At 28.8% G+C, this 12,673-nt stretch overlaps 1 protein-coding gene and 1 non-coding gene across 8 annotated transcripts in view; both read right to left on the bottom strand.

Moving 5' to 3' along the window:
• The window catches only part of LOC105836048 (protein sprint), a 330,029-nt gene that overhangs the window by 204,458 nt on the left and 112,898 nt on the right, over positions 1-12,673 (bottom strand). The window lies entirely within an intron of this gene.
• On the bottom strand, positions 7,126-9,641 carry LOC105836437. Its single transcript, XR_004962963.1, has one exon. It is a non-coding gene; the product is annotated as an uncharacterized LOC105836437 (transcript).

Genomic DNA, 12,673 nt, shown 5'->3' with positions numbered 1-12,673 from the left:
ACACACACACACACACACACACACACACACGTGTGTGTGTGTGTGTGTGTGTGTGTGTGTGTGTGTGTGTGTGTGTGTGTGTGTGCGTGCGCGCGCGCGCGCGCGTGTGTGTGTGTGCGTGTTGTTATCTTTTAGTACCTGGTTGCAACCAATAACTTCAACGTAAGATAGGTAAAAACCGTTTGTAGCATATTTTATTCTGCTTTCTCAAAATCTGATATTGTCATATCTAGGTTAAATTTGAGTAATATTACTGATTTTTCTTAACATTTCTATATAATTTTCGCTAATGCGACCTTCTATTATTGTATAAACAATTTAAAATTTAAGAAAAATTTAATTTTCTCATATATTTAAATAGAGTACTTCTTAAAATTACATTAATTGTTTAATGAATACAGTTCTAATTTGTTTTACATACTTGTAATTATATCTAATAACAATTATCCACAATAAGCAATTATTATTATTATTTAACTGTGGCACTGTGTCAAATATTCTATCAACAAAGATACTTAATTTTTTATTTTTTATTTTTGTTATAATTTGTGTTAAATTTTTATTAATAAAAAAGAAAAATAGCTCTGACATCATTAATAAATACATTCCATAATAAATGAATTTGTTCCATATGTCTGTATTAATTTCTTTTGATTTTAATCTTGTAAATTAATTTTTAGTTTATTTAAATTTTGGGGGATCTGTTTAAACATTTTTTATATTTTAATTCGTTTTATCAATTTTTTAAGTTTTTAAGATTTTTGAACTTTAACAAAGTATCATATATATAAGGTTAATGTTAAATATTGACGCAAAAATTACCAATTACAGTAATTAATTATCTTTATAACAGCATTTACTTCTCTTTTATTGTTTTTTACTTTCACTTCGAATTAATTTTTTTTTCTTGTTTCATATAGATGTGACTTCTCAAATTTTTTAAATATCCGACAATTCAAAAGATAATTTATCGTAATTTTCATATTTTTCAATAAAAATAGTTACCATTTTTTATTTTTAGTCGTGTTTTACATTCAACATTTTTTTCTTTTTAAATTGTTCTATCAAGTTCTATCATTCTGTACATTTTTTCAAATTTTGGCTTTTTAAAATCAAATATTGCGCTTTATTATGCATTTGTTTTTCCGATTGTCATTTTATGCTCTAACAATAGCATTGTGGTTAGTCACATTGTTTATTATATCGTGTGCACAGTTTTTATTTTTTTCAAGATGAATAAAGATAAATTCAATATTTCAAGGATTCAGCAGCCCAAAGTCGAACATGAGGGATACCATTTTTATTTAAATAAATCGTACGGAGATACGATGTAAGGAAATATTAAAATAAAATTAATTAATTATATGACAATATAAGGAAATTGAAGAAAAAAGTTTTTTGGGTAGCAGAATGACATCTAAAAACGGCTTTAAGACATCTAACGTTATTAATATGTATAAAAACGTTATTCATACATCATTTCATATCACTCTGCTACCTGGCTTATATAATAATTTCTTAATATAATTTAATAATTTTATACTGTAACAAAATTTATAAGTTTTTAATTATTATACATATATTATTATATATTTTTTAAACATATTTATTAATTTTAGAAAATTTATCTTAATTTTTACTTAACTCTTCATATTATACATAGTTCTATGAAAGTAATAAGATAACCTTTTATTCATTTACATATAATAATTAACATAGAAGTACATAGGATTGAATTTAATGTTTTTAATTATGAATATTCTCGCAGATATTATGAATGTAGTTTCCGAAAAGATAAAAATATTAGATGTAGAGCGCGTCTTAAAATAGAAAACGGTAACTACATATTTATTGGGACACACGGAAATCACGATAAACCTACTTTTAAATTGTCAGAAATAAAAAAGGAAATTAAGGAGTCGTTTTCATATAAATCTGCAAGATCAATAAAAAAAAAAGGATTATTTTAAAGTGAGCAAAAAAGACAATAAAATTAATAAAGGATGTCAAATGCTATTATAAAGATGATTACCTATTATTTATAATGTTACTAATAATTTTTGCATTATCACTTAGATACGATAATTTGTTAGATTATATAAATATAAAAAATGTTGAAAAATCAATAGAGTGATATAAAAAGAAAACATGTTTTGGACGGATTCCAACAAATTTAAATGATTTAAAAATTAGTTTAGAAAATGACAACTGGAAAGAGTTATTACAATTGGATGAAATAAATTCCTTTAGTGTAGTGTAGAATATATTATAGAATACAATGATGTCAAAGCAATTATTTTTATTGATGAAAATTTAACACAAATTATGAAAAATGTAAAAGATGAAAAAACAAGTGTCTTTGTTGATGGGACATTTGCGACGGTGCCTTAATTAAATAATAATAATTGCCAATTGTGGACAATTATTATTAGACATAATGACAAAGTAAGTAAAACAATTTAGGACTGTATTTATTAAATAATCAGTTCATATAATTGTAAAAACACTATTTAAATATATAAGTAATAAAATTATTTTCAAATTTCAGACGTTGCCAATTGTTTACGCAATAATGAAAGGTCGTACTAGTGAGCTTTATTTAAAAATACTAAGAAAAATTAATGTTAACATTCGACCTAGCACAGCAATATCAGATTTTAAAAAGGTAGAGCGAAAAGCACTACAAACAGTTTTTCCTAGCGCCAAAATCATAGGTTGTTTTTTTCATTACAGCCAGGTAATAAAAGATAACAACACATAATAACAAATATAAAATACACATCAAATTTCCTTACATTACTTTTTTATTACGGGCGATAGTACATAATGCGGAAAACGATAAAATATTAAAGGGTGATAAAAAATGCTAGAATTGGGTACCACAAAATTGTTGATATCTTTAGTTAATGCCCAAAGTTGTTGCCCAAAGAATTAATAGAAGAAGGCTTTAATATTATAACCAAAATTATTTTTAATAATAATGATTATTTAAAGCCATTCTTTAAATATTATGAAAAAACATGAATTAGTGGCTTTAAAGCTGAATCGATCTGTGTCTACGAAGAACTACATAGAACAAATAATATATCCGAGCGACACAATAGAGAACTTAAAAAAAATCTTAACAAGCACTTCACAATTGCCACATTTTTAGATATATTATAAACACTTTATTGCAATTACTCCCAGAATATTTTTACTATTTTAACAATTCAATATTATTTACAGCAAATTTATTAGAACATCAAAAAAGCATCCATAGCATGTTAAAACATCCAACATTTTGGACAAGACATAAAAGCAATGTTTAAAAAAAAAAGAGGAAAATTTGCAAAATATTTGGTAAAAAATACATAACAGTGAAGATTTAGATATTCTATTAATCCTACATGAATTGTCAGAATGGCTAGGAAAAGAAATAAATTGATAAAAATGTTCTTCCTATTCTTCTTTTACTTTCCTTGTTGTCATGTATGGAAGATTTTTCTTGACTTCTCATGGTTCTTCCGTCTTTCACTTACAAAATGTTTTTTATTTTTGATTTTGCTACAGTTGTCTCCTTTAAGAATCGGGTCTCAATTCTTATTAATATTTTACAAGTGCGTAGATAACTAGGCAGCTGAAAAAAATTAATAAAAGGAAGGAATCGGTTCAACAACATCTGCAATTACAAACAGCACATAGATATTGTATTCTTTATTTTATGTAAATATTAGCTTATACTTATCTGATATACATATTTGTTTATTGCAATGATGGTAATTTTATTACATTAATTCTAGTGGGAAGAACTGTATATGTCATGATCTTGAGTAATATTCATATCTCGAGTGAGACAAGCCAAAATCCTGGAAAAATTATTTAAATAACTATTTAATTATATACATGTAATATTTTTCATTATTTTTATAGTGATAATATTTATCATTATTCTTTACTTTGTTTATGTTTTCATTTATTTGTTATTTTAATTTTAATTTTAAGTGAAATATTAAATATTAAAATGTACATATTTTATATTTACATTTCAATGTTTTATAATTATACAATATTTATTACTATACGCGCGCGTACATATGTCATGATATGTCAAATGTATTATGTAAACTACAGACTTACTACTTGAACAGTGTTGTTAATCCATAGAAATCAAAATTATATTATTTAGGGAATTTTGTTAGTATCTTCAACACTTTTCGGGAAATTGTCGTCTTCCGCCCATACTCCACTATCACTATTTGACCCTACAAGTATATATACAATATGAAATATATATACTCTTTTAATCTTTTATATGTATTGTTGCATCGCAGCACACGCACACACTCGCAGGAAATAATCGAGACGAATTTTTTGGTTTAACACCAACTTTATTGAATAATGCAAAAACAGATAAACAACGAGGCGTCCTCCTCGGTAGGAATCCGGCACAAAACTGACTATCAGAAAATGTTTATAAACATTTCCCCAGCAACCGGCCGATCGATAATTTTGATCGGTTTCTCAGCTGATTGGCGACGCGGAGTATACCAGGCGACGCGCGGCGCGCAACAGTATATACACTTTTATAAATAAAAGTATACACTTTTATATATATTTTTTTATATACATATGTCATATACATTAGAATATATTATAATATTAATCATAATCACTTTTTTTTATAATTATTTTTTTTATAATTGCACGAAATTGCTATTTAGAGGTGCCTGAATTGAGATGTGTTTGCCCTCTAAAGCCTCAATACACAATTAAGAAAATTCCATTTATTCCAAAATTTTTTTATTATCTCTGTCCATTTCTGCTTTGTTGGCTGTGGTAGATAATCTTTCAAGACTTTCCAAATAGCATCACACGTTTCTACAATTATTTTATGAGTTGTTGATTTGCCGATGCGATATTCTCCTTTGATCTTACACTATCGCCATGAGCTAAAAACCTGTATATAAAAATAAAAAATTATTATTGTAATTATATCAAATAATCAATCACAAATTAGGTAATGCTATACTCACTGCAAGGTTAATGTCTTGCGCTCTTCCACAGATATTGGTGTTCAACGACTTCTTTTCATAAGATATAATCTTGCTCTGTTACACAAATAATCAAAAGAATTCTTGTCATACTATAAAATTACTCACGGTCTATTATATACACTTCACGAAATTGCTTATTAAAAAATTATAATTCTGTTCTGCTTCGGTTTATAGGTCGTATCCACCATCTACGTTGTTTTGCACATTTCTTGTTTTTTATATAGAAATGCATTAATTACAGATGAATATGAAAAATATTTTTAAAAAATAATTAACAATTACTGCTCGAATATTCATGGTTGCAGGATACGATTAAACACAAAAACACTCGATACAGAGAGGTCATATCACCTATTAATATATTTAATAATTTCTGCTTTCTGATTGGCCACTTCTTGCGACTTTACAATTTTAATGTAGACAGTATCTATATTGTGACTGTGCCTCCGTTTAGGCGACTTTCAACAATGACTGTTATATACGACCTCTATTGTAGACCGGCCTTTACGGAAATTGTAAATATGGTCTATGGCTTTTAAGTAACTTAGGCTGTTATCTGCAAAGTTGGCAAGTTTGGGAAGTTTCCGTAAGAGGCACGCTTTTGTTTCCTATTACAAGCCAGCACATAATTGTATGTTCCAAGAGCATTAATTAAAACATGAACAAAATAGATTTAGATCAATAACTGTAAAAAATCAATAAATATAATTATAAATGTACAATTACAATTTAACTACAAATTTAACTGTAAAATAGCAATAAATATAATTAAAGATAATGCTATATTAAATTGATGCAAAGAGAATAAAAAGTAAAATATGGGATTACGTGTCGTTCCATATTTGTGAAGTCGACTCGTAGTCATTTTGCAGTCTTTTGTTTTATGTATGCTTCAATTTACAAAAAAATAAATTAGAGAATTAAAAATATAATTAAAAATTTTGAATGTTATATTTGTGAATGTTTGAAGAGAATTCTATTAATTAGAATAAATTGTTTCGGGAACAACAAAGTATTTAAATACTTACTTTTTAGTTTTTGATTTGACTAAGAACCTTATAGTATTTTTGTGCCTTATCTATATGTATATCCGGCTCGCACAAAATGCATAACAATTATTTAATTGACCAAGACGTACAAATGATCCTTGGCAACCATATAAACATATCTCCGATAAATTGCAGCCTGTGACCATCGGCAGGCCAACTGGATGATATTATGGTCTGTATACTTTGTGATAATTGTTTTAGACAAGATTTCACGTTTTTTACCTATTTAAATAATCTAAAAAAGATGGTTTTACGAGATCTTCGAGAACCACACAGTTGTAATACGGTATATTTTAAAATAAAATTATAACACTTGTAACTATTCTCTTACTTGGTCTGCTATAAGATAGTGACATACTTGAGGAACTTGAAAGTACACCTTTAGATAATCCTTTTGATATGAATTGCACTGTCAATTCTCTATGTGATTCGCTGAATTTAAAACCCCAATAAAAAAGCTACGTGATATCCACGTAGAATCCACATGATTTACATGAATTACGTGCAGGTTTTTCCATAAGTTATCCACGTGGATGCAATGTTCTTCTTTCATTACTGTGCATCGAATTCTTTTATCCTTGAAATATTTATTAGATTTTCTGAGGAGATATCTGTTAATAAATATTTATAGAGAATTTACAGAGATATTTCAAGGATAAAAAACTTCGATGTAATGCATCGATAAATCTGCATCCATGTGAAATTATTTGTATTAAAAAACAAGATTGATCAAAATATTGTACCATATTTTTCGTAATAATGTACATGGTTTGTAAAGAATAATCAATTTATGAATATTATGATTTTTATATAATGCGGGCAAAATAAACTTGTATTAAATCAGATTTTATATTTAATAATATTACTGTGCAAGTGTGCAAAAATATGAAACGGTTTTTCTAAATTTCTTAGAGTCAAAATCTCATTCTAAATATATAATAAGGGGTAACACACCGAATCACTCTAACTGGAGTTACTTCTCACTTTTATAGAGTGAATTCCTGCACTTTTTATCAAGAAGTAAACATTTTCACTTTTTATTTTGGAGAGAATGTTTTCTTGGAGTGAATATTTCACTCGTAATTGAAGAGTTATTTTATTGTGCCGCCGCGCGCTCGCTTAGTTAGTGCGCAGCGCCGCCGATAAGTCAGTAGATGATTTAACTCTTTCGAGAGTAAGATGCAGCCGACGTGCTATATAAAGACCACCCGCAGCCCGATTAAGGCAAGAAATAATTAACTTTCTTCGCTATGAGAGGACAATGTGGAAGAGGACCGCTACATAGGGGAAAAGGGTCAAATGAGAGCCACTTAAGGATAAAGCCAAAAAAAACATTGTAATTATTATAATATGTATTTGAACATAAGGGATCCTTAAACTGTAATAATCGAACTTTTTGATAGAATTTAGAAGAATTGTTAAAAGTTATTCTATATATGTTTTTTTAATTGAAAAAAAAGAGCTTTAACTCCCATTACCCAGAATACGAGGTAATAAGAGTCGGTACATGGGGTAATTAGAACCATTACTAAATAAATCTAAAATACAACAATATATTTTTTGCCATATTATGGTACAAAACAATATATTTTTATGAACAGAAACTTTGATTATCACAGAACAATGTAAAATTTAAAATCAATACACATACTTTTATAAACAGGATCTGTAATTATTATAGAAAAATGTAAAAGAAAAAAAAATTCGTCATTTTGGGACACAAAACAATATACTTTTATAACGTAACGTGCAAACTTTAAAAAAAATCGGTCATTTTAATGTTGACAACAAAAATCGCATACATATTCTGTAGGTGAATTGCATCCGGAGTATTCAGCGTGAGTCCAATTGCCACAGGATCTGCATCGGTATCACAATTCATTTGATTTTTTGCTATTTCAGTACAAATAATGCAAATATTTTTTTTATCTGAAGAATTGGATTCATTCCTACGTACGTTTTTCACTTTTTTACTCGATTTCTTTTTATTTTCCATTTAAAATTTTTTCTGTCTCTTTCGGCGCTTTATTTTCTTTTTTTAATCGTTTCCTGTTCTCCTCTTCCAAAACAGTCTTGTTGGGAAAATCGGTAATTATTTCAAAATGTAATTTATTTTTGCTTTGTCTGCTATTACGTGAAGTTGATGGGCTTGGAGAAATTACTGTTAATATCGAAGACAAGTCAGCAGAGTCGTTAATAGCAGGTGTCTCGTTATGTATGTCTGTGTCTCGCAAAGATTCTGTTGCTAGATATTGTTGACTTGCAGTGCTCTGAATCGAAGTACTGGTGCTCGACGGAGTCTGAAGATTTTCTTGTTCGTTTGGCAAATCTGTAATCATATCAGTGGCTGCGGTATTTGTAGCGAGAAAATCTTTGTCACTAAATATATTAGGATTTATTGGACTTATATCTGTGGCGTGGAAACCATTGATGCTCTTGTCAACCGAAGCTACTTTCCTGTAGGCATTCTTAAACAGTCCGACCACTTCATATGGAGTAATTTTGACAAGGTTCTTTGATTTTAAGAAAAGATCACACTCTCGATTATATGCCTTTTTTAAAGGACCAAAAAATGTGACATCTAATGGCTGAAAGCGGTGAGATGAGTGGGGTAGTATAGAAAGCATTGTAATATGATTTTTTTTTGCAAAAATAATAAGCTTCTAGCGTAGAGTAGCTGTTGTGATTATCCATAATCAATAATACCTTATTATCTTCAGATAGTTTAACGAAATTTTTAAAATGCTGTAACCATTTCAAGAACAGTGTTTTGTTTGTCCATCCATTTTTCGAGCAATCATATATTGCATCTGGAGGTCCATTTTTTTCAAGAAGAGGAAAATGTCGTTGTCGCGGGAAAATGAACAGTGGTGGTATAAATGTGCCTATGGCATTCATAACACAAACTACAATTATAGTTTTTCCTTTTTCCCCAAGAAGTGATAGTTGTTATACGTTTCTGCCTCGTTTTTGTTAAAACTTTATTTGATTCTTGCACAGTAAATATTCTTGTCTCGTCCACGTTAAAAATTTGATGAGGGTCAAATTTATGCTCATCAATAACTTTCTCAAGATTTTCGAAAAAATGGTTATTTCTTTTTTATTAAATCCTTGTATTTTATTAATACTCAGTGATTCTGGTTTGCGAACACCTGATTCTAGGATTTCTTTTAAGAAATCCCTCCAACCAATCTGGTCCCGCTAATTTAGTCTCTTTATTAAAATTATGAGGAATTTTTAACTTTTCAGCACATTCAAATGCGATTTTTCGAAATTGTGTTGTATCTAATCCATAAAAAATATTTGTCATATAAATGAGATGATCAGCAAGTGTGTCTTCTTGCTCTTTATTAAAAATAGGTTTTTTTCCAAGACGAGGAGCTGTTTGTTCAATCATAAGATTGTACCGTTTTTGCAAAGTGCTGTAGGGGATTTGAAACTCTGTAACAGCTTTGTGGATGGATATTTTATCTTCATGTATCCTTTTAATTGCCATATTTAATGTTTCCAATGTCCATTGTAATTTTTCTGTTGTTCTGTTTCGTTTTCGCGGCATCTAAAATAATTATAAGAAAGAACGTTATAAAAGGTCGACATGGGGTAATGAGAGCCATTTGACTATCATTACAAACTATTTTTAATGGGAATTTATTCAATTAAAAACGGGTGATTGTTTCAAGACAAATAGTTATTTACATATATTACAGAAGTGCATTTTAATGATAACATGTAATAAGGTGTGGTAATATGTGCCCTTAATACTCACATTTTATCGCCAAAGATCGACGAAAATTACAGTGGTAGAGCGCAAAAACTACTTCTGATCTCTTTGAACGTCAAATAACAAGTGAGCGGTGATGCAACGCATTAGGCGTCTCTTTCTCGCGTCTCTAGCCCAGCACTGAACAAAACACGCTCGAACTCGCTCGGATATACGTATCACTACAAAACTCCCATTACCCCGTGGCTTTTGTTTCCCTAATACTTTTATGATTTATTCATTTTAATTAAGTGAACGATTCGCTACAAGAAAAGAGAAACGTTCACTCCAGTCCAATGAAGAGTTCACTTATCGAGCGAAAAATTCATTCTTATAAGAAGTTTTATAACTTTGAAAAAGTAAATTTAAACAAATATGTAAAACGTTTTTTTTTTAATTAACCCTGGCGGAAAAATTTCTACAAAATTCTAAAAAATTTTAATAAATTTAAAAATTTTTGTAGTTTTTTAGAATTTTGTAGAAATTTTTCCGCCAGGGAAGAGACCTAGATTCTATTTAAAAGTTATTTACTATATTTTAAGAAGTATTGTATTATAATATAATAAATCAAAATAAGATTTAAATAAATTTTGTAACAAAAAATTTTTTTTAATTTTAATGCTTTACTTTATTATAAGAAAAAAAATTATATGAAACATTATTTACTTAAATTAAGTAAATCCAATTTTTATAAATATATTTATTAAATTTAAGAAAATTTTTTTCTCAGTGTACGTGTTCTACGAAGGGAAATATTGCGACGCAATTCAGCATACAGCTTTAAATTTTACCTGTGACAGTCTTCTATAAAATATATACTGCATATTCATATGATAATAAATCGCTGTCATTCGCTTTACGAGAGTAAATAAATATAAAGTAATACATCTGTAATTTGTATGATTAATAATAATAATCCCTTATAAGAAAAGTTGTGTAGACCCAAGAAGTGCACGTTTTTTCATCGCTTTTCCGCGTACGTGATTGACGATCAAGTCCGCGACGAGTTTCACGACAGCGATATGACAGTTCATGGTTAATGACGCGCGCGAGATTAGTGGCGAATTAGCTTTGTATTTCTGTACATGTATTATTAGTATAGTAGAATTAGTTTCAAAAAGAACCGTTTTGAGAAAAAATTGGTAACTGAGGTTTGACTGTGCGTAAAGCACAATTAATATGCGTAGATTAAGATAGGTACATTTGCTACTTGCAAAAAGCTGAGGGTTATTGCAAAATTACGGGTTAAAGTGAGGAAAAAGCAGTTTTTTGCTTGCGCCTCGTAAACTAAAAACGGAATTTAAAAAGTTTCATATAAAAGTTGTAGGTATTAAGTAGACCTACAATAATAAATATAGCTTTTATTACAATAAAAAAGTGTACCAAATTTCATTAAAAAATATTAATAATTTTTCGAGTTATATCCATTGTTTGTCCGAAAAACGCTCCACTATAATTTAATTTCTACATTTTTGAGATCATGCACAAACCAAAGTTTTTTCTCTTCTAAATGTGTAAAAAACAAGTTAAATTGACAATAAAATAACTTTTAAAATATTAATGCTATCAAATACGATAAAATGCATTTGAAAGGTGCAATTTTTCTTCAAATTAAAAAGAAAAGAACATTGTTCTAGGTTGCTTAGAAGCTGAAATAATTTCTTTTTTAAATCGCTGTTATTACAGTTGAATATTAAAAACTGAAATTTTAATTGACATCGTCTTATTAAAGAGTTAAAGTAGTCTTTCCCACTTCTTCTCAGGAAAGAATCTTCATTACATGTCCGGGAGACGACAATGACTACGACGTTTCTTAAAAATATTTTTATTCTTGATGCGAAACTTTAAATCGCGATATCTTTGCTCGTAAGTCACGTAAGTCAGCGGAAAAATACAAACACTTTTGTTATATAAATCAGATCCAAGTTATCCATTAAGCCTATTTAGAAATTAATCGATTCAGCCATTATTGAGAATCTGGTAACTACAGAATCTCGCAAACGGCGTTTCGCGTAATAGAGACATGGCAGTGCCTCGGGCGCGTACACTTGGCGTGTCACACTACCGTGCCTCTTGATAAATAATAAATTGTTCATAATTTTCTCTAATTATTATTACTAATATTTTAGTACTTTCCAAATTGTAATCAGTGTCATCACTGATTTACCGCGGCATACTTATAGCTGTGATAATTAGTGAGTATTCACTGACTTTTAATGAATTTCACTTCAGAATTATTGTATGACCGCTGAAAGGTAAGTGTATTCTTAGTGATTTTTCATCGATTGTAATTTAGAGAGTATTTTCTATAGTACATTATAGAATAATAAATATGCATACAATGCATATGTATCTATATTTACATATTATAATAAAGTCATAAATTTAATATTGTATTATTTAATATTTATATTAACAATCACAAACTTCTATTTATAGTTGTTAATGTTACTGTCCTTCAATTATTACCACAGGGCTTCATTGGTAGTGTCGAAAATTTATTCAGAGTCGACAGTCTTTAACAGTGTCTTGTCGATGACAATGGCGACGTAGCTTTAATGAAAATTTTACATTTCTTTGTCTTGCGATACCTATACTTGTAAGATACGTAGAGATAAAATGACAAGAGTTTCTTTATACAAATCAAACCGAAGTTTGATTAATCCTAGTTAGAATTTGATCATTGTAGCCATTATTAAGATTTGATAATCTCAGATGTTCACAAGTTGCGTACTTACCGACGTTACACGGTCGGTATGCTGCGCGTTTATTTGGCGCGAGCCACTATCGTTGATTATATACTATTTGTTTTATTAATTTAGCATACA

The sequence above is a fragment of the Monomorium pharaonis genome, chromosome 4, assembly GCF_013373865.1.
Source record: "Monomorium pharaonis isolate MP-MQ-018 chromosome 4, ASM1337386v2, whole genome shotgun sequence".
Taxonomy (NCBI): domain Eukaryota; kingdom Metazoa; phylum Arthropoda; class Insecta; order Hymenoptera; family Formicidae; genus Monomorium; species Monomorium pharaonis.
Note: the sequence above shows the minus strand (reverse complement) of the source record. Positions and strands in the feature narration are given on the sequence as shown.